The 22,237-nt window shown below is 49.4% G+C and overlaps 5 non-coding genes across 5 annotated transcripts; all 5 read right to left on the minus strand.

The window, feature by feature from the left end:
* Window positions 1-7,496: 7,496 nt before the first annotated feature.
* trnam-cau (transfer RNA methionine (anticodon CAU)) lies at window positions 7,497-7,568 on the minus strand. The gene has a single exon. It is a non-coding gene; the product is annotated as a tRNA-Met (tRNA).
* A 2,655-nt stretch (window positions 7,569-10,223) lies between these two features.
* trnam-cau (transfer RNA methionine (anticodon CAU)) lies at window positions 10,224-10,295 on the minus strand. Its single transcript has one exon. It is a non-coding gene; the product is annotated as a tRNA-Met (tRNA).
* Window positions 10,296-12,944: 2,649 nt separating this feature from the next.
* trnat-cgu (transfer RNA threonine (anticodon CGU)) lies at window positions 12,945-13,016 on the minus strand. The gene has a single exon. It is a non-coding gene; the product is annotated as a tRNA-Thr (tRNA).
* A 5,365-nt stretch (window positions 13,017-18,381) lies between these two features.
* On the minus strand, window positions 18,382-18,453 carry trnam-cau (transfer RNA methionine (anticodon CAU)). Its single transcript has one exon. It is a non-coding gene; the product is annotated as a tRNA-Met (tRNA).
* Window positions 18,454-21,089: 2,636 nt separating this feature from the next.
* On the minus strand, window positions 21,090-21,161 carry trnam-cau (transfer RNA methionine (anticodon CAU)). The gene has a single exon. It is a non-coding gene; the product is annotated as a tRNA-Met (tRNA).
* Window positions 21,162-22,237: the final 1,076 nt, after the last annotated feature.

Genomic DNA, 22,237 nt, shown 5'->3' on the forward strand with positions numbered 1-22,237 from the left:
CTACCTTGATTGCTGACATTCCTCAAACACCGCACCACTCACGTCAACCTGTTGAGCACTATGGTAAAAACAATGACTGCAGATGCTGGAAACCAGATTCTGGATTAGTGGTGCTGGAAGAGCACAGCAGTTCAGGCAGCATCCAAGTAGCTTGTTGAACACGATCTCCAATCATTTCATTTCTCTGTTTTCTGCCTCATTCGTACTCCAAGCAGCCCACGCTGGTTTCACGAAGGTGCTTTTTGAGAAAGTCAATCAGGCAGTTTTGCACAAGTCAAGTTAAAAAAAAACACGGGCTCGTCCGGGATTTGAACCCGGGATCTCTCGCAAATCAGCGCAGTAACAGACCCTAAGCGAGAATCATACGCCTAGACCAACGAGCCAGAAAGCACGCACGCAGGTAATGCCCCAGACCTCTTGAGCGACCTGAGACATGCTCAGTATGAAATACATTTGAGCAAGCGGCAAAGACTTTCCCGAACAGCTGCTTCTCATCCAGTCTCCCTGCTGCTATTTCATTCCACCGCATTCTCTGCTCACAGTGTCGTTTCCCCAACGTAGCATGAAGCATAAACTGGGTGACTGCTTCGCAGAACATCCCGCTTCTGCCCGCAGAAACTAAAGGCCCTGACCTTGCGGTTGCCTGCCACTTTAACACATCACCCTGTTCCCTGGCCATAATCCCTGTCTCAGGCTTGCAGCAGTGTTCTCGCTCCAGATGAAGGAACAACATCTCATTTTCCACTTGGAGCCCTTCCAGCCCTCCGGTCTTCAATATCGAGTTCTATAACTATAGGGCCTGAACCCCCCCCATGTCCTTGACCCCTACCACACGAAAGACTCCTGTTTATCACCTCGTCTGCTATGACACACGACGTATTGTTAGCCACTAACAGTCTCCATTAACAGTTATTCGCCCTCTCACGAGGATCGTTATTCACTCCTGCGTCCTGCCTATTGTTCTTTCTCTGAGCTGGCGGTAAACACAGCAATGAACATTGGAGACTCTGAGCCAGCTGAAACTTGCTCAGTGTGAAGTAGATTCCACATTGCTGCAAGAATTGCAAGCAGCAAAGCCTTTCCAGAACATCTGCTTGTCATTCTGTCCCCGGGGGGCTGATGTTTGTCTCTTCCCCAGGAACAGGAGTATCTCCACTGGCGGATAATTAAACCATTTTATTTCTACTTGCACGTTGTTCTGGGGGGTGGGGGGGGTGGGGGAATGTAGGTTTGGGGGAGTGTAAGAGTCCATTCGCTCTTCTGCTCTCTCTCCCTCTTTCTCTCTCTCTCTCTCTCTCTCTGAAACTCTTGGGGTGAGAGGTGTCAGTTACATTAATGCGGGGAACATGAACAACTTTGATTGTGAACTTTCTCCAAAGGTCTGTTATCGGAGAGACAGAAAGATGCTGTGCTGGCAGGACAGAGAGAAATGAACACCGAGGACTCTTCGCCCAGGTAAATTCACATTGTTGTGCAGCCTGCTTGGTGTTCAGAAATCGTCTTCACGCAGCAATCTTACGGAAAGTCTATTGCAAAGTGGGCATCGCTTTCTTTGCTGCGACAGCGCAGCAGTTAACATCTGAGCCCCAAGTGTCCCAGATGAAGAGAATCCGCGTGAAACCTTCACTCACTGAGAGTCATCCCCACGGCCCTGAGCTGAGGGACTGCAGGCAGTCCAACACGGAAGGGACGGTTAAAAATGAACCATTTTTGCTCCCTCAGCAACACGTAGCATCATTGTCGCGCAGACAGAAGCCATTCAGCCCATGGATTCCACGGCGACTGTCTGTCACTTGTCTCTCTCTGAGGTTATTCACAATCGGTGGTATCCGTCCTAATAGTGGGGGACGATGTCTGAGTTTCAACTTTACCAGCTCATTAGCATCGAAGAGAACCGGTTTTGCGATTCAGTTCAGAGGAAACCGACCAAGAACAGAATATCACTGAGACCTCTAAAACCCATGCCGTTTGAATGGAGTGGATCGATATGAACATCGGCAAGTAGATGCAAAGGCAGCTTGCTGAAGAAAGCAGATCAAGGTGACAGTGAACGACAGCAGAGGATGGTTTCGATCCATCGACCTCTGGGTTATGGGCCCAGCACGCTCCCGCTGCGCCACTCTGCTGCCGCTTGGAGACGCTCGTTGCGCAGAACACTTCAGGTTTTTGTCTGGCACGCGGCAGGCACCTTCGAGCCTGATGTCAAAGACCTCCACTGCTGTCGTGTGATATGCTGTTTCGCAGACGTATGGAGGCTGTGTAAATATAAACTTTTTTCTAAATTCCCACATTCTGTCGGTCGAACTGTGATTTCACACTGAATCACAACATGTGTCACAGCGCAGACGGAGGCTCTGCGGCCCACCTTCGCTCTGCTGGTTCTACGCTTAAGTAAACGTGTGACTCTAGTCGTTTCATTTCATTCTCTCGCCTTCTCAGCGGAAATCTGCACATCTGAACGTGACCACCGAATTCCCTTTTGGGTCCATTGAATCTTCCTCTTTGTCAATGTCAGACAGGGACTTACTGACCCTCACCACTCCCTGTACGAAAACGTTCTTCCTAATGTCACTTTTACTTCTTTTCCTCGTGACTCTAAAATTCTGCCGAATCGTTATGGATCCTTTCAGGCGTGGGAGCATTTTCACAACATTATTTCCTGTTTCTAGGTCCCTCATGACTTGGAAAAGTTCGGTTCTCCGAGGAGAGCTGTCCCAATTTTCCAATCTACCTTGATTGCTGACATTCCTCAAACACCGCACCACTCACGTCAACCTGTTGAGCACTATGGTAAAAACAATGACTGCAGATGCTGGAAACCAGATTCTGGATTAGTGGTGCTGGAAGAGCACAGCAGTTCAGGCAGCATCCAAGTAGCTTGTTGAACACGATCTCCAATCATTTCATTTCTCTGTTTTCTGCCTCATTCGTACTCCAAGCAGCCCACGCTGGTTTCACGAAGGTGCTTTTTGAGAAAGTCAATCAGGCAGTTTTGCACAAGTCAAGTTAAAAAAAAACACGGGCTCGTCCGGGATTTGAACCCGGGACCTCTCGCAAATCAGCGCAGTAACAGACCCTAAGCGAGAATCATACGCCTAGACCAACGAGCCAGAAAGCACGCACGCAGGTAATGCCCCAGACCTCTTGAGCGACCTGAGACATGCTCAGTATGAAATACATTTGAGCAAGCGGCAAAGACTTTCCCGAACAGCTGCTTCTCATCCAGTCTCCCTGCTGCTATTTCATTCCACCGCATTCTCTGCTCACAGTGTCGTTTCCCCAACGTAGCATGAAGCATAAACTGGGTGACTGCTTCGCAGAACATCCCGCTTCTGCCCGCAGAAACTAAAGGCCCTGACCTTGCGGTTGCCTGCCACTTTAACACATCACCCTGTTCCCTGGCCAACATCCCTGTCTCAGGCTTGCAGCAGTGTTCTCGCTCCAGATGAAGGAACAACATCTCATTTTCCACTTGGAGCCCTTCCAGCCCTCCGGTCTTCAATATCGAGTTCTATAACTATAGGGCCTGAACCCCCCCCATGTCCTTGACCCCTACCACACGAAAGACTCCTGTTTATCACCTCGTCTGCTATGACACACGACGTATTGTTAGCCACTAACAGTCTCCATTAACAGTTATTCGCCCTCTCACGAGGATCGTTATTCACTCCTGCGTCCTGCCTATTGTTCTTTCTCTGAGCTGGCGGTAAACACAGCAATGAACATTGGAGACTCTGAGCCAGCTGAAACTTGCTCAGTGTGAAGTAGATTCCACATTGCTGCAAGAATTGCAAGCAGCAAAGCCTTTCCAGAACATCTGCTTGTCATTCTGTCCCCGGGGGGCTGATGTTTGTCTCTTCCCCAGGAACAGGAGTATCTCCACTGGCGGATAATTAAACCATTTTATTTCTACTTGCACGTTGTTCTGGGGGGTGGGGGGGGTGGGGGAATGTAGGTTTGGGGGAGTGTAAGAGTCCATTCGCTCTTCTGCTCTCTCTCCCTCTTTCTCTCTCTCTCTCTCTCTCTGAAACTCTTGGGGTGAGAGGTGTCAGTTACATTAATGCGGGGAACATGAACAACTTTGATTGTGAACTTTCTCCAAAGGTCTGTTATCGGAGAGACAGAAAGATGCTGTGCTGGCAGGACAGAGAGAAATGAACACCGAGGACTCTTCGCCCAGGTAAATTCACATTGTTGTGCAGCCTGCTTGGTGTTCAGAAATCGTCTTCACGCAGCAATCTTACGGAAAGTCTATTGCAAAGTGGGCATCGCTTTCTTTGCTGCGACCGCGCAGCAGTTAACATCTGAGCCCCAAGTGTCCCAGATGAAGAGAATCCGCGTGAAACCTTCACTCACTGAGAGTCATCCCCACGGCCCTGAGCTGAGGGACTGCAGGCAGTCCAACACGGAAGGGACGGTTAAAAATGAACCATTTTTGCTCCCTGAGCAACACGTAGCATCATTGTCGCGCAGACAGAAGCCATTCAGCCCATGGATTCCACGGCGACTGTCTGTCACTTGTCTCTCTCTGAGGTTATTCACAATCGGTGGTATCCGTCCTAATAGTGGGGGACGATGTCTGAGTTTCAACTTTACCAGCTCATTAGCATCGGAGAGAACCGGTTTTGCGATTCAGTTCAGAGGAAACCGACCAAGAACAGAATATCACTGAGACCTCTAAAACCCATGCCGTTTGAATGGAGTGGATCGATATGAACATCGGCAAGTAGATGCAAAGGCAGCTTGCTGAAGAAAGCAGATCAAGGTGACAGTATTCTGCTTTCGATCCATCGACCTCTGGGTTATGGGCCCAGCACGCTCCCGCTGCGCCACTCTGCTGCCGCTTGGAGACGCTCGTTGCGCAGAACACTTCAGGTTTTTGTCTGGCACGCGGCAGGCACCTTCGAGCCTGATGTCAAAGACCTCCACTGCTGTCGTGTGATATGCTGTTTCGCAGACGTATGGAGGCTGTGTAAATATAAACTTTTTTCTAAATTCCCACATTCTGTCGGTCGAACTGTGATTTCACACTGAATCACAACATGTGTCACAGCGCAGACGGAGGCTCTGCGGCCCACCTTCCCTCTGCTGGTTCTACGCTTAAGTAAACGTGTGACTCTAGTCGTTTCATTTCATTCTCTCGCCTTCTCAGCGGAAATCTGCACATCTGAACGTGACCACCGAATTCCCTTTTGGGTCCATTGAATCTTCCTCTTTGTCAATGTCAGACAGGGACTTACTGACCCTCACCACTCCCTGTACGAAAACGTTCTTCCTAATGTCACTTTTACTTCTTTTGCTCGTGACTCTAAAATTCTGCCGAATCGTTATGGATCCTTTCAGGCGTGGGAGCATTTTCACAACATTATTTCCTGTTTCTAGGTCCCTCATGACTTGGAAAAGTTCGGTTCTCCGAGGAGAGCTGTCCCAATTTTCCAATCTACCTTGATTGCTGACATTCCTCAAACACCGCACCACTCACGTCAACCTGTTGAGCACTATGGTAAAAACAATGACTGCAGATGCTGGAAACCAGATTCTGGATTAGTGGTGCTGGAAGAGCACAGCAGTTCAGGCAGCATCCAAGTAGCTTGTTGAACACGATCTCCAATCATTTCATTTCTCTGTTTTCTGCCTCATTCGTACTCCAAGCAGCCCACGCTGGTTTCACGAAGGTGCTTTTTGAGAAAGTCAATCAGGCAGTTTTGCACAAGTCAAGTTAAAAAAAAAACACGGGCTCGTCCGGGATTTGAACCCGGGACCTCTCGCAAATCAGCGCAGTAACAGACCCTAAGCGAGAATCATACGCCTAGACCAACGAGCCAGAAAGCACGCACGCAGGTAATGCCCCAGACCTCTTGAGCGACCTGAGACATGCTCAGTATGAAATACATTTGAGCAAGCGGCAAAGACTTTCCCGAACAGCTGCTTCTCATCCAGTCTCCCTGCTGCTATTTCATTCCACCGCATTCTCTGCTCACAGTGTCGTTTCCCCAACGTAGCATGAAGCATAAACTGGGTGACTGCTTCGCAGAACATCCCGCTTCTGCCCGCAGAAACTAAAGGCCCTGACCTTGCGGTTGCCTGCCACTTTAACACATCACCCTGTTCCCTGGCCAACATCCCTGTCTCAGGCTTGCAGCAGTGTTCTCGCTCCAGATGAAGGAACAACATCTCATTTTCCACTTGGAGCCCTTCCAGCCCTCCGGTCTTCAATATCGAGTTCTATAACTATAGGGCCTGAACCCCCCCCCATGTCCTTGACCCCTACCACACGAAAGACTCCTGTTTATCACCTCGTCTGCTATGACACACGACGTATTGTTAGCCACTAACAGTCTCCATTAACAGTTATTCGCCCTCTCACGAGGATCGTTATTCACTCCTGCGTCCTGCCTATTGTTCTTTCTCTGAGCTGGCGGTAAACACAGCAATGAACATTGGAGACTCTGAGCCAGCTGAAACTTGCTCAGTGTGAAGTAGATTCCACATTGCTGCAAGAATTGCAAGCAGCAAAGCCTTTCCAGAACATCTGCTTGTCATTCTGTCCCCGGGGGGCTGATGTTTGTCTCTTCCCCAGGAACAGGAGTATCTCCACTGGCGGATAATTAAACCATTTTATTTCTACTTGCACGTTGTTCTGGGGGGTGGGGGGGGTGGGGGAATGTAGGTTTGGGGGAGTGTAAGAGTCCATTCGCTCTTCTGCTCTCTCTCCCTCTTTCTCTCTCTCTCTCTCTCTCTCTGAAACTCTTGGGGTGAGAGGTGTCAGTTACATTAATGCGGGGAACATGAACAACTTTGATTGTGAACTTTCTCCAAAGGTCTGTTATCGGAGAGACAGAAAGATGCTGTGCTGGCAGGACAGAGAGAAATGAACACCGAGGACTCTTCGCCCAGGTAAATTCACATTGTTGTGCAGCCTGCTTGGTGTTCAGAAATCGTCTTCACGCAGCAATCTTACGGAAAGTCTATTGCAAAGTGGGCATCGCTTTCTTTGCTGCGACAGCGCAGCAGTTAACATCTGAGCCCCAAGTGTCCCAGATGAAGAGAATCCGCGTGAAACCTTCACTCACTGAGAGTCATCCCCACGGCCCTGAGCTGAGGGACTGCAGGCAGTCCAACACGGAAGGGACGGTTAAAAATGAACCATTTTTGCTCCCTGAGCAACACGTAGCATCATTGTCGCGCAGACAGAAGCCATTCAGCCCATGGATTCCACGGCGACTGTCTGTCACTTGTCTCTCTCTGAGGTTATTCACAATCGGTGGTATCCGTCCTAATAGTGGGGGACGATGTCTGAGTTTCAACTTTACCAGCTCATTAGCATCGAAGAGAACCGGTTTTGCGATTCAGTTCAGAGGAAACCGACCAAGAACAGAATATCACTGAGACCTCTAAAACCCATGCCGTTTGAATGGAGTGGATCGATATGAACATCGGCAAGTAGATGCAAAGGCAGCTTGCTGAAGAAAGCAGATCAAGGTGACAGTGAACGATAGCAGAGGATGGTTTCGATCCATCGACCTCTGGGTTATGGGCCCAGCACGCTCCCGCTGCGCCACTCTGCTGCCGCTTGGAGACGCTCGTTGCGCAGAACACTTCAGGTTTTTGTCTGGCACGCGGCAGGCACCTTCGAGCCTGATGTCAAAGACCTCCACTGCTGTCGTGTGATATGCTGTTTCGCAGACGTATGGAGGCTGTGTAAATATAAACTTTTTTCTAAATTCCCACATTCTGTCGGTCGAACTGTGATTTCACACTGAATCACAACATGTGTCACAGCGCAGACGGAGGCTCTGCGGCCCACCTTCGCTCTGCTGGTTCTACGCTTAAGTAAACGTGTGACTCTAGTCGTTTCATTTCATTCTCTCGCCTTCTCAGCGGAAATCTGCACATCTGAACGTGACCACCGAATTCCCTTTTGGGTCCATTGAATCTTCCTCTTTGTCAATGTCAGACAGGGACTTACTGACCCTCACCACTCCCTGTACGAAAACGTTCTTCCTAATGTCACTTTTACTTCTTTTGATCGTGACTCTAAAATTCTGCCGAATCGTTATGGATCCTTTCAGGCGTGGGAGCATTTTCACAACATTATTTCCTGTTTCTAGGTCCCTCATGACTTGGAAAAGTTCGGTTCTCCGAGGAGAGCTGTCCCAATTTTCCAATCTACCTTGATTGCTGACATTCCTCAAACACCGCACCACTCACGTCAACCTGTTGAGCACTATGGTAAAAACAATGACTGCAGATGCTGGAAACCAGATTCTGGATTAGTGGTGCTGGAAGAGCACAGCAGTTCAGGCAGCATCCAAGTAGCTTGTTGAACACGATCTCCAACCATTTCATTTCTCTGTTTTCTGCCTCATTCGTACTCCAGGCAGCCCACGCTGGTTTCACGAAGGTGCTTTTTGAGAAAGTCAATCAGGCAGTTTTGCACAAGTCAAGTTAAAAAAAAAACACGGGCTCGTCCGGGATTTGAACTCGGGACCTCTCGCAAATCAGCGCAGGAATAGACCCTAAGCGAGAATCATACGCCTAGACCAACGAGCCAGAAAGCACGCACGCAGGTAATGCCCCAGACCTCTTGAGCGACCTGAGACATGCTCAGTATGAAATACATTTGAGCAAGCGGCAAAGACTTTCCCGAACAGCTGCTTCTCATCCAGTCTCCCTGCTGCTATTTCATTCCACCGCATTCTCTGCTCACAGTGTCGTTTCCCCAACGTAGCATGAAGCATAAACTGGGTGACTGCTTCGCAGAACATCCCGCTTCTGCCCGCAGAAACTAAAGGCCCTGACCTTGCGGTTGCCTGCCACTTTAACACATCACCCTGTTCCCTGGCCAACATCCCTGTCTCAGGCTTGCAGCAGTGTTCTCGCTCCAGATGAAGGAACAACATCTCATTTTCCACTTGGAGCCCTTCCAGCCCTCCGGTCTTCAATATCGAGTTCTATAACTATAGGGCCTGAACCCCCCCCATGTCCTTGACCCCTACCACACGAAAGACTCCTGTTTATCACCTCGGCTGCTATGACACACGACGTATTGTTAGCCACTAACAGTCTCCATTAACAGTTATTCGCCCTCTCACGAGGATCGTTATTCACTCCTGCGTCCTGCCTATTGTTCTTTCTCTGAGCTGGCGGTAAACACAGCAATGAACATTGGAGACTCTGAGCCAGCTGAAACTTGCTCAGTGTGAAGTAGATTCCACATTGCTGCAAGAATTGCAAGCAGCAAAGCCTTTCCAGAACATCTGCTTGTCATTCTGTCCCCGGGGGGCTGATGTTTGTCTCTTCCCCAGGAACAGGAGTATCTCCACTGGCGGATAATTAAACCATTTTATTTCTACTTGCACGTTGTTCTGGGGGGTGGGGGGGGGTGGGGGAATGTAGGTTTGGGGGAGTGTAAGAGTCCATTCGCTCTTCTGCTCTCTCTCCCTCTTTCTCTCTCTCTCTCTCTCTCTAAAACTCTTGGGGTGAGAGGTGTCAGTTACATTAATGCGGGGAACATGAACAACTTTGATTGTGAACTTTCTCCAAAGGTCTGTTATCGGAGAGACAGAAAGATGCTGTGCTGGCAGGACAGAGAGAAATGAACACCGAGGACTCTTCGCCCAGGTAAATTCACATTGTTGTGCAGCCTGCTTGGTGTTCAGAAATCGTCTTCACACAGCAATCTTACGGAAAGTCTATTGCAAAGTGGGCATCGCTTTCTTTGCTGCGACCGCGCAGCAGTTAACATCTGAGCCCCAAGTGTCCCAGATGAAGAGAATCCGCGTGAAACCTTCACTCACTGAGAGTCATCCCCACGGCCCTGAGCTGAGGGACTGCAGGCAGTCCAACACGGAAGGGACGGTTAAAAATGAACCATTTTTGCTCCCTGAGCAACACGTAGCATCATTGTCGCGCAGACAGAAGCCATTCAGCCCATGGATTCCACGGCGACTGTCTGTCACTTGTCTCTCTCTGAGGTTATTCACAATCGGTGGTATCGGTCCTAATAGTGGGGGACGATGTCTGAGTTTCAACTTTCCCAGCTCATTAGCATCGAAGAGAACCGGTTTTGCGATTCAGTTCAGAGGAAACCGACCAAGAACAGAATATCACTGAGACCTCTAAAACCCATGCCGTTTGAATGGAGTGGATCGATATGAACATCGGCAAGTAGATGCAAAGGCAGCTTGCTGAAGAAAGCAGATCAAGGTGACAGTGAACGATAGCAGAGGATGGTTTCGATCCATCGACCTCTGGGTTATGGGCCCAGCACGCTCCCGCTGCGCCACTCTGCTGCCGCTTGGAGACGCTCGTTGCGCAGAACACTTCAGGTTTTTGTCTGGCACGCGGCAGGCACCTTCGAGCCTGATGTCAAAGACCTCCACTGCTGTCGTGTGATATGCTGTTTCGCAGACGTATGGAGGCTGTGTAAATATAAACTTTTTTCTAAATTCCCACATTCTGTCGGTCGAACTGTGATTTCACACTGAATCACAACATGTGTCACAGCGCAGACGGAGGCTCTGCGGCCCACCTTCGCTCTGCTGGTTCTACGCTTAAGTAAACGTGTGACTCTAGTCGTTTCATTTCATTCTCTCGCCTTCTCAGCGGAAATCTGCACATCTGAACGTGACCACCGAATTCCCTTTTGGGTCCATTGAATCTTCCTCTTTGTCAATGTCAGACAGGGACTTACTGACCCTCACCACTCCCTGTACGAAAACGTTCTTCCTAATGTCACTTTTACTTCTTTTGCTCGTGACTCTAAAATTCTGCCGAATCGTTATGGATCCTTTCAGGCGTGGGAGCATTTTCACAACATTATTTCCTGTTTCTAGGTCCCTCATGACTTGGAAAAGTTCGGTTCTCCGAGGAGAGCTGTCCCAATTTTCCAATCTACCTTGATTGCTGACATTCCTCAAACACCGCACCACTCACGTCAACCTGTTGAGCACTATGGTAAAAACAATGACTGCAGATGCTGGAAACCAGATTCTGGATTAGTGGTGCTGGAAGAGCACAGCAGTTCAGGCAGCATCCAAGTAGCTTGTTGAACACGATCTCCAACCATTTCATTTCTCTGTTTTCTGCCTCATTCGTACTCCAGGCAGCCCACGCTGGTTTCACGAAGGTGCTTTTTGAGAAAGTCAATCAGGCAGTTTTGCACAAGTCAAGTTAAAAAAAAACACGGGCTCGTCCGGGATTTGAACCCGGGACCTCTCGCAAATCAGCGCAGGAACAGACCCTAAGCGAGAATCATACGCCTAGACCAACGAGCCAGAAAGCACGCACGCAGGTAATGCCCCAGACCTCTTGAGCGACCTGAGACATGCTCAGTATGAAATACATTTGAGCAAGCGGCAAAGACTTTCCCGAACAGCTGCTTCTCATCCAGTCTCCCTGCTGCTATTTCATTCCACCGCATTCTCTGCTCACAGTGTCGTTTCCCCAACGTAGCATGAAGCATAAACTGGGTGACTGCTTCGCAGAACATCCCGCTTCTGCCCGCAGAAACTAAAGGCCCTGACCTTGCGGTTGCCTGCCACTTTAAGACATCACCCTGTTCCCTGGCCAACATCCCTGTCTCAGGCTTGCAGCAGTGTTCTCGCTCCAGATGAAGGAACAACATCTCATTTTCCACTTGGAGCCCTTCCAGCCCTCCGGTCTTCAATATCGAGTTCTATAACTATAGGGCCTGAACCCCCCCACGTCCTTGACCCCTACCACACGAAAGACTCCTGTTTATCACCTCGTCTGCTATGACACACGACGTATTGTTAGCCACTAACAGTCTCCATTAACAGTTATTCGCCCTCTCACGAGGATCGTTATTCACTCCTACGTCCTGCCTATTGTTCTTTCTCTGAGCTGGCGGCAAACACAGCAATGAACATTGGAGACTCTGAGCCAGCTGAAACTTGCTCAGTGTGAAGTACATTCCACATTGCTGCAAGAATTGCAAGCAGCAAAGCCTTTCCAGAACATCTGCTTGTCATTCTGTCCCCGGGGGGCTGATGTTTGTCTCTTCCCCAGGAACAGGAGTATCTCCACTGGCGGATAATTAAACCATTTTATTTCTACTTGCACGTTGTTCTGGGGGGAGGGGGGGTGGGGGAATGTAGGTTTGGGGGAGGGTAAGAGTCCATTCGCTCTTCTGCTCTCTCTCCCTCTTTGTCTCTCTCTCTCTCTCTGAAACTCTTGGGGTGAGAGGTGTCAGTTACATTAATGCGGGGAACATGAACAACTTTGATTGTGAACTTTCTCCAAAGGTCTGTTATCGGAGAGACAGAAAGATGCTGTGCTGGCAGGACAGAGAGAAATGAACACCGAGGACTCTTCGCCCAGGTAAATTCACATTGTTGTGCAGCCTGCTTGGTGTTCAGAAATCGTCTTCACGCAGCAATCTTACGGAAAGTCTATTGCAAAGTGGGCATCGCTTTCTTTGCTGCGACCGCGCAGCAGTTAACATCTGAGCCCCAAGTGTCCCAGATGAAGAGAATCCGCGTGAAACCTTCACTCACTGAGAGTCATCCCCACGGCCCTGAGCTGAGGGACTGCAGGCAGTCCAACACGGAAGGGACGGTTAAAAATGAACCATTTTTGCTCCCTGAGCAACACGTAGCATCATTGTCGCGCAGACAGAAGCCATTCAGCCCATGGATTCCACGGCGACTGTCTGTCACTTGTCTCTCTCTGAGGTTATTCACAATCGGTGGTATCCGTCCTAATAGTGGGGGACGATGTCTGAGTTTCAACTTTACCAGCTCATTAGCATCGAAGAGAACCGGTTTTGCGATTCAGTTCAGAGGAAACCGACCAAGAACAGAATATCACTGAGACCTCTAAAACCCATGCCATTTGAATGGAGTGGATCGATATGAACATCGGCAAGTAGATGCAAAGGCAGCTTGCTGAAGAAAGCAGATCAAGGTGACAGTGAACGATAGCAGAGGATGGTTTCGATCCATCGACCTCTGGGTTACGGGCCCAGCACGCTCCCGCTGCGCCACTCTGCTGCCGCTTGGAGACGCTCGTTGCGCAGAACACTTCAGGTTTTTGTCTGGCACGCGGCAGGCACCTTCGAGCCTGATGTCAAAGACCTCCACTGCTGTCGTGTGATATGCTGTTTCGCAGACGTATGGAGGCTGTGTAAATATAAACTTTTTTCTAAATTCCCACATTCTGTCGGTCGAACTGTGATTTCACACTGAATCACAACATGTGTCACAGCGCAGACGGAGGCTCTGCGGCCCACCTTCGCTCTGCTGGTTCTACGCTTAAGTAAACGTGTGACTCTAGTCGTTTCATTTCATTCTCTCGCCTTCTCAGCGGAAATCTGCACATCTGAACGTGACCACCGAATTCCCTTTTGGGTCCATTGAATCTTCCTCTTTGTCAATGTCAGACAGGGACTTACTGACCCTCACCACTCCCTGTACGAAAACGTTCTTCCTAATGTCACTTTTACTTCTTTTGCTCGTGACTCTAAAATTCTGCCGAATCGTTATGGATCCTTTCAGGCGTGGGAGCATTTTCACAACATTATTTCCTGTTTCTAGGTCCCTCATGACTTGGAAAAGTTCGGTTCTCCGAGGAGAGCTGTCCCAATTTTCCAATCTACCTTGATTGCTGACATTCCTCAAACACCGCACCACTCACGTCAACCTGTTGAGCACTATGGTAAAAACAATGACTGCAGATGCTGGAAACCAGATTCTGGATTAGTGGTGCTGGAAGAGCACAGCAGTTCAGGCAGCATCCAAGTAGCTTGTTGAACACGATCTCCAACCATTTCATTTCTCTGTTTTCTGCCTCATTCGTACTCCAGGCAGCCCACGCTGGTTTCACGAAGGTGCTTTTTGAGAAAGTCAATCAGGCAGTTTTGCACAAGTCAAGTTAAAAAAAAAACACGGGCTCGTCCGGGATTTGAACCCGGGACCTCTCGCAAATCAGCGCAGGAACAGACCCTAAGCGAGAATCATACGCCTAGACCAACGAGCCAGAAAGCACGCACGCAGGTAATGCCCCAGACCTCTTGAGCGACCTGAGACATGCTCAGTATGAAATACATTTGAGCAAGCGGCAAAGACTTTCCCGAACAGCTGCTTCTCATCCAGTCTCCCTGCTGCTATTTCATTCCACCGCATTCTCTGCTCACAGTGTCGTTTCCCCAACGTAGCATGAAGCATAAACTGGGTGACTGCTTCGCAGAACATCCCGCTTCTGCCCGCAGAAACTAAAGGCCCTGACCTTGCGGTTGCCTGCCACTTTAACACATCACCCTGTTCCCTGGCCAACATCCCTGTCTCAGGCTTGCAGCAGTGTTCTCGCTCCAGATGAAGGAACAACATCTCATTTTCCACTTGGAGCCCTTCCAGCCCTCCGGTCTTCAATATCGAGTTCTATAACTATAGGGCCTGAACCCCCCCCATGTCCTTGACCCCTACCACACGAAAGACTCCTGTTTATCACCTCGTCTGCTATGACACACGACGTATTGTTAGCCACTAACAGTCTCCATTAACAGTTATTCGCCCTCTCACGAGGATCGTTATTCACTCCTGCGTCCTGCCTATTGTTCTTTCTCTGAGCTGGCGGTAAACACAGCAATGAACATTGGAGACTCTGAGCCAGCTGAAACTTGCTCAGTGTGAAGTAGATTCCACATTGCTGCAAGAATTGCAAGCAGCAAAGCCTTTCCAGAACATCTGCTTGTCATTCTGTCCCCGGGGGGCTGATGTTTGTCTCTTCCCCAGGAACAGGAGTATCTCCACTGGCGGATAATTAAACCATTTTATTTCTACTTGCACGTTGTTCTGGGGGGTGGGGGGGGGGTGGGGGAATGTAGGTTTGGGGGAGTGTAAGAGTCCATTCGCTCTTCTGCTCTCTCTCCCTCTTTCTCTCTCTCTCTCTCTCTCTGAAACTCTTGGGGTGAGAGGTGTCAGTTACATTAATGCGGGGAACATGAACAACTTTGATTGTGAACTTTCTCCAAAGGTCTGTTATCGGAGAGACAGAAAGATGCTGTGCTGGCAGGACAGAGAGAAATGAACACCGAGGACTCTTCGCCCAGGTAAATTCACATTGTTGTGCAGCCTGCTTGGTGTTCAGAAATCGTCTTCACGCAGCAATCTTACGGAAAGTCTATTGCAAAGTGGGCATCGCTTTCTTTGCTGCGACCGCGCAGCAGTTAACATCTGAGCCCCAAGTGTCCCAGATGAAGAGAATCCGCGTGAAACCTTCACTCACTGAGAGTCATCCCCACGGCCCTGAGCTGAGGGACTGCAGGCAGTCCAACACGGAAGGGACGGTTAAAAATGAACCATTTTTGCTCCCTGAGCAACACGTAGCATCATTGTCGCGCAGACAGAAGCCATTCAGCCCATGGATTCCACGGCGACTGTCTGTCACTTGTCTCTCTCTGAGGTTATTCACAATCGGTGGTATCCGTCCTAATAGTGGGGGACGATGTCTGAGTTTCAACTTTACCAGCTCATTAGCATCGGAGAGAACCGGTTTTGCGATTCAGTTCAGAGGAAACCGACCAAGAACAGAATATCACTGAGACCTCTAAAACGCATGCCGTTTGAATGGAGTGGATCGATATGAACATCGGCAAGTAGATGCAAAGGCAGCTTGCTGAAGAAAGCAGATCAAGGTGACAGTGATCTGCTTTCGATCCATCGACCTCTGGGTTATGGGCCCAGCACGCTCCCGCTGCGCCACTCTGCTGCCGCTTGGAGACGCTCGTTGCGCAGAACACTTCAGGTTTTTGTCTGGCACGCGGCAGGCACCTTCGAGCCTGATGTCAAAGACCTCCACTGCTGTCGTGTGATATGCTGTTTCGCAGACGTATGGAGGCTGTGTAAATATAAACTTTTTTCTAAATTCCCACATTCTGTCGGTCGAACTGTGATTTCACACTGAATCACAACATGTGTCACAGCGCAGACGGAGGCTCTGCGGCCCACCTTCGCTCTGCTGGTTCTACGCTTAAGTAAACGTGTGACTCTAGTCGTTTCATTTCATTCTCTCGCCTTCTCAGCGGAAATCTGCACATCTGAACGTGACCACCGAATTCCCTTTTGGGTCCATTGAATCTTCCTCTTTGTCAATGTCAGACAGGGACTTACTGACCCTCACCACTCCCTGTACGAAAACGTTCTTCCTAATGTCACTTTTACTTCTTTTCCTCGTGACTCTAAAATTCTGCCGAATCGTTATGGATCCTTTCAGGCGTGGGAGCATTTTCACAACATTATTTCCTGTTTCTAGGTCCCTCATGACTTGGAAAAGTTCGGTTCTCCGAGGAGAGCTGTCCCAATTTTCCAATCTACCTTGATTGCTGACATTCCTCAAACACCGCACCACTCACGTCAACCTGTTGAGCACTATGGTAAAAACAATGACTGCAGATGCTGGAAACCAGATTCTGGATTAGTGGTGCTGGAAGAGCACAGCAGTTCAGGCAGCATCCAAGTAGCTTGTTGAACACGATCTCCAACCATTTCATTTCTCTGTTTTCTGCCTCATTCGTACTCCAGGCAGCCCACGCTGGTTTCACGAAGGTGCTTTTTGAGAAAGTCAATCAGGCAGTTTTGCACAAGTCAAGTTAAAAAAAAACACGGGCTCGTCCGGGATTTGAACCCGGGACCTCTCGCAAATCAGCGCAGGAACAGACCCTAAGCGAGAATCATACGCCTAGACCAACGAGCCAGAAAGCACGCACGCAGGTAATGCCCCAGACCTCTTGAGCGACCTGAGACATGCTCAGTATGAAATACATTTGAGCAAGCGGCAAAGACTTTCCCGAACAGCTGCTTCTCATCCAGTCTCCCTGCTGCTATTTCATTCCACCGCATTCTCTGCTCACAGTGTCGTTTCCCCAACGTAGCATGAAGCATAAACTGGGTGACTGCTTCGCAGAACATCCCGCTTCTGCCCGCAGAAACTAAAGGCCCTGACCTTGCGGTTGCCTGCCACTTTAAGACATCACCCTGTTCCCTGGCCAACATCCCTGTCTCAGGCTTGCAGCAGTGTTCTAGCTCCAGATGAAGGAACAACATCTCATTTTCCACTTGGAGCCCTTCCAGCCCTCCGGTCTTCAATATCGAGTTCTATAACTATAGGGCCTGAACCCCCCCACGTCCTTGACCCCTACCACACGAAAGACTCCTGTTTATCACCTCGTCTGCTATGACACACGACGTATTGTTAGCCACTAACAGTCTCCATTAACAGTTATTCGCCCTCTCACGAGGATCGTTATTCACTCCTACGTCCTGCCTATTGTTCTTTCTCTGAGCTGGCGGCAAACACAGCAATGAACATTGGAGACTCTGAGCCAGCTGAAACTTGCTCAGTGTGAAGTACATTCCACATTGCTGCAAGAATTGCAAGCAGCAAAGCCTTTCCAGAACATCTGCTTGTCATTCTGTCCCCGGGGGGCTGATGTTTGTCTCTTCCCCAGGAACAGGAGTATCTCCACTGGCGGATAATTAAACCATTTTATTTCTACTTGCACGTTGTTCTGGGGGGAGGGGGGGTGGGGGAATGTAGGTTTGGGGGAGGGTAAGAGTCCATTCGCTCTTCTGCTCTCTCTCCCTCTTTGTCTCTCTCTCTCTCTCTGAAACTCTTGGGGTGAGAGGTGTCAGTTACATTAATGCGGGGAACATGAACAACTTTGATTGTGAACTTTCTCCAAAGGTCTGTTATCGGAGAGACAGAAAGATGCTGTGCTGGCAGGACAGAGAGAAATGAACACCGAGGACTCTTCGCCCAGGTAAATTCACATTGTTGTGCAGCCTGCTTGGTGTTCAGAAATCGTCTTCACGCAGCAATCTTACGGAAAGTCTATTGCAAAGTGGGCATCGCTTTCTTTGCTGCGACCGCGCAGCAGTTAACATCTGAGCCCCAAGTGTCCCAGATGAAGAGAATCCGCGTGAAACCTTCACTCACTGAGAGTCATCCCCACGGCCCTGAGCTGAGGGACTGCAGGCAGTCCAACACGGAAGGGACGGTTAAAAATGAACCATTTTTGCTCCCTGAGCAACACGTAGCATCATTGTCGCGCAGACAGAAGCCATTCAGCCCATGGATTCCACGGCGACTGTCTGTCACTTGTCTCTCTCTGAGGTTATTCACAATCGGTGGTATCCGTCCTAATAGTGGGGGACGATGTCTGAGTTTCAACTTTACCAGCTCATTAGCATCGAAGAGAACCGGTTTTGCGATTCAGTTCAGAGGAAACCGACCAAGAACAGAATATCACTGAGACCTCTAAAACCCATGCCGTTTGAATGGAGTGGATCGATATGAACATCGGCAAGTAGATGCAAAGGCAGCTTGCTGAAGAAAGCAGATCAAGGTGACAGTGAACGATAGCAGAGGATGGTTTCGATCCATCGACCTCTGGGTTATGGGCCCAGCACGCTCCCGCTGCGCCACTCTGCTGCCGCTTGGAGACGCTCGTTGCGCAGAACACTTCAGGTTTTTGTCTGGCACGCGGCAGGCACCTTCGAGCCTGATGTCAAAGACCTCCACTGCTGTCGTGTGATATGCTGTTTCGCAGACGTATGGAGGCTGTGTAAATATAAACTTTTTTCTAAATTCCCACATTCTGTCGGTCGAACTGTGATTTCACACTGAATCACAACATGTGTCACAGCGCAGACGGAGGCTCTGCGGCCCACCTTCGCTCTGCTGGTTCTACGCTTAAGTAAACGTGTGACTCTAGTCGTTTCATTTCATTCTCTCGCCTTCTCAGCGGAAATCTGCACATCTGAACGTGACCACCGAATTCCCTTTTGGGTCCATTGAATCTTCCTCTTTGTCAATGTCAGACAGGGACTTACTGACCCTCACCACTCCCTGTACGAAAACGTTCTTCCTAATGTCACTTTTACTTCTTTTCCTCGTGACTCTAAAATTCTGCCGAATCGTTATGGATCCTTTCAGGCGTGGGAGCATTTTCACAACATTATTTCCTGTTTCTAGGTCCCTCATGACTTGGAAAAGTTCGGTTCTCCGAGGAGAGCTGTCCCAATTTTCCAATCTACCTTGATTGCTGACATTCCTCAAACACCGCACCACTCACGTCAACCTGTTGAGCACTATGGTAAAAACAATGACTGCAGATGCTGGAAACCAGATTCTGGATTAGTGGTGCTGGAAGAGCACAGCAGTTCAGGCAGCATCCAAGTAGCTTGTTGAACACGATCTCCAACCATTTCATTTCTCTGTTTTCTGCCTCATTCGTACTCCAGGCAGCCCACGCTGGTTTCACGAAGGTGCTTTTTGAGAAAGTCAATCAGGCAGTTTTGCACAAGTCAAGTTAAAAAAAAACACGGGCTCGTCCGGGATCTCTCGCAAATCAGCGCAGGAACAGACCCTAAGCGAGAATCATACGCCTAGACCAACGAGCCAGAAAGCACGCACGCAGGTAATGCCCCAGACCTCTTGAGCGACCTGAGACATGCTCAGTATGAAATACATTTGAGCAAGCGGCAAAGACTTTCCCGAACAGCTGCTTCTCATCCAGTCTCCCTGCTGCTATTTCATTCCACCGCATTCTCTGCTCACAGTGTCGTTTCCCCAACGTAGCATGAAGCATAAACTGGGTGACTGCTTCGCAGAACATCCCGCTTCTGCCCGCAGAAACTAAAGGCCCTGACCTTGCGGTTGCCTGCCACTTTAACACATCACCCTGTTCCCTGGCCAACATCCCTGTCTCAGGCTTGCAGCAGTGTTCTAGCTCCAGATGAAGGAACAACATCTCATTTTCCACTTGGAGCCCTTCCAGCCCTCCGGTCTTCAATATCGAGTTCTATAACTATAGGGCCTGAACCCCCCCATGTCCTTGACCCCTACCACACGAAAGACTCCTGTTTATCACCTCGTCTGCTATGACACACGACGTATTGTTAGCCACTAACAGTCTCCATTAACAGTTATTCGCCCTCTCACGAGGATCGTTATTCACTCCTACGTCCTGCCTATTGTTCTTTCTCTGAGCTGGCGGCAAACACAGCAATGAACATTGGAGACTCTGAGCCAGCTGAAACTTGCTCAGTGTGAAGTACATTCCACATTGCTGCAAGGATTGCAAGCAGCAAAGCCTTTCCAGAACATCTGCTTGTCATTCTGTCCCCGGGGGGCTGATGTTTGTCTCTTCCCCAGGAACAGGAGTATCTCCACTGGCGGATAATTAAACCATTTTATTTCTACTTGCACGTTGTTCTGGGGGGAGGGGGGGTGGGGGAATGTAGGTTTGGGGGAGGGTAAGAGTCCATTCGCTCTTCTGCTCTCCCTCCCTCTTTGTCTCTCTCTCTCTCTCTGAAACTCTTGGGGTGAGAGGTGTCAGTTACATTAATGCGGGGAACATGAACAACTTTGATTGTGAACTTTCTCCAAAGGTCTGTTATCGGAGAGACAGAAAGATGCTGTGCTGGCAGGACAGAGAGAAATGAACACCGAGGACTCTTCGCCCAGGTAAATTCACATTGTTGTGCAGCCTGCTTGGTGTTCAGAAATCGTCTTCACGCAGCAATCTTACGGAAAGTCTATTGCAAAGTGGGCATCGCTTTCTTTGCTGCGACCGCGCAGCAGTTAACATCTGAGCCCCAAGTGTCCCAGATGAAGAGAATCCGCGTGAAACCTTCACTCACTGAGAGTCATCCCCACGGCCCTGAGCTGAGGGACTGCAGGCAGTCCAACACGGAAGGGACGGTTAAAAATGAACCATTTTTGCTCCCTGAGCAACACGTAGCATCATTGTCGCGCAGACAGAAGCCATTCAGCCCATGGATTCCACGGCGACTGTCTGTCACTTGTCTCTCTCTGAGGTTATTCACAATCGGTGGTATCCGTCCTAATAGTGGGGGACGATGTCTGAGTTTCAACTTTACCAGCTCATTAGCATCGAAGAGAACCGGTTTTGCGATTCAGTTCAGAGGAAACCGACCAAGAACAGAATATCACTGAGACCTCTAAAACCCATGCCGTTTGAATGGAGTGGATCGATATGAACATCGGCAAGTAGATGCAAAGGCAGCTTGCTGAAGAAAGCAGATCAAGGTGACAGTGAACGATAGCAGAGGATGGTTTCGATCCATCGACCTCTGGGTTATGGGCCCAGCACGCTCCCGCTGCGCCACTCTGCTGCCGCTTGGAGACGCTCGTTGCGCAGAACACTTCAGGTTTTTGTCTGGCACGCGGCAGGCACCTTCGAGCCTGATGTCAAAGACCTCCACTGCTGTCGTGTGATATGCTGTTTCGCAGACGTATGGAGGCTGTGTAAATATAAACTTTTTTCTAAATTCCCACATTCTGTCGGTCGAACTGTGATTTCACACTGAATCACAACATGTGTCACAGCGCAGACGGAGGCTCTGCGGCCCACCTTCGCTCTGCTGGTTCTACGCTTAAGTAAACGTGTGACTCTAGTCGTTTCATTTCATTCTCTCGCCTTCTCAGCGGAAATCTGCACATCTGAACGTGACCACCGAATTCCCTTTTGGGTCCATTGAATCTTCCTCTTTGTCAATGTCAGACAGGGACTTACTGACCCTCACCACTCCCTGTACGAAAACGTTCTTCCTAATGTCACTTTTACTTCTTTTGCTCGTGACTCTAAAATTCTGCCGAATCGTTATGGATCCTTTCAGGCGTGGGAGCATTTTCACAACATTATTTCCTGTTTCTAGGTCCCTCATGACTTGGAAAAGTTCGGTTCTCCGAGGAGAGCTGTCCCAATTTTCCAATCTACCTTGATTGCTGACATTCCTCAAACACCGCACCACTCACGTCAACCTGTTGAGCACTATGGTAAAAACAATGACTGCAGATGCTGGAAACCAGATTCTGGATTAGTGGTGCTGGAAGAGCACAGCAGTTCAGGCAGCATCCAAGTAGCTTGTTGAACACGATCTCCAACCATTTCATTTCTCTGTTTTCTGCCTCATTCGTACTCCAGGCAGCCCACGCTGGTTTCACGAAGGTGCTTTTTGAGAAAGTCAATCAGGCAGTTTTGCACAAGTCAAGTTAAAAAAAAAACACGGGCTCGTCCGGGATTTGAACCCGGGACCTCTCGCAAATCAGCGCAGGAACAGACCCTAAGCGAGAATCATACGCCTAGACCAACGAGCCAGAAAGCACGCACGCAGGTAATGCCCCAGACCTCTTGAGCGACCTGAGACATGCTCAGTATGAAATACATTTGAGCAAGCGGCAAAGACTT

This window comes from Chiloscyllium punctatum, chromosome 36 (assembly GCF_047496795.1).
Source record: "Chiloscyllium punctatum isolate Juve2018m chromosome 36, sChiPun1.3, whole genome shotgun sequence".
Taxonomy (NCBI): domain Eukaryota; kingdom Metazoa; phylum Chordata; class Chondrichthyes; order Orectolobiformes; family Hemiscylliidae; genus Chiloscyllium; species Chiloscyllium punctatum.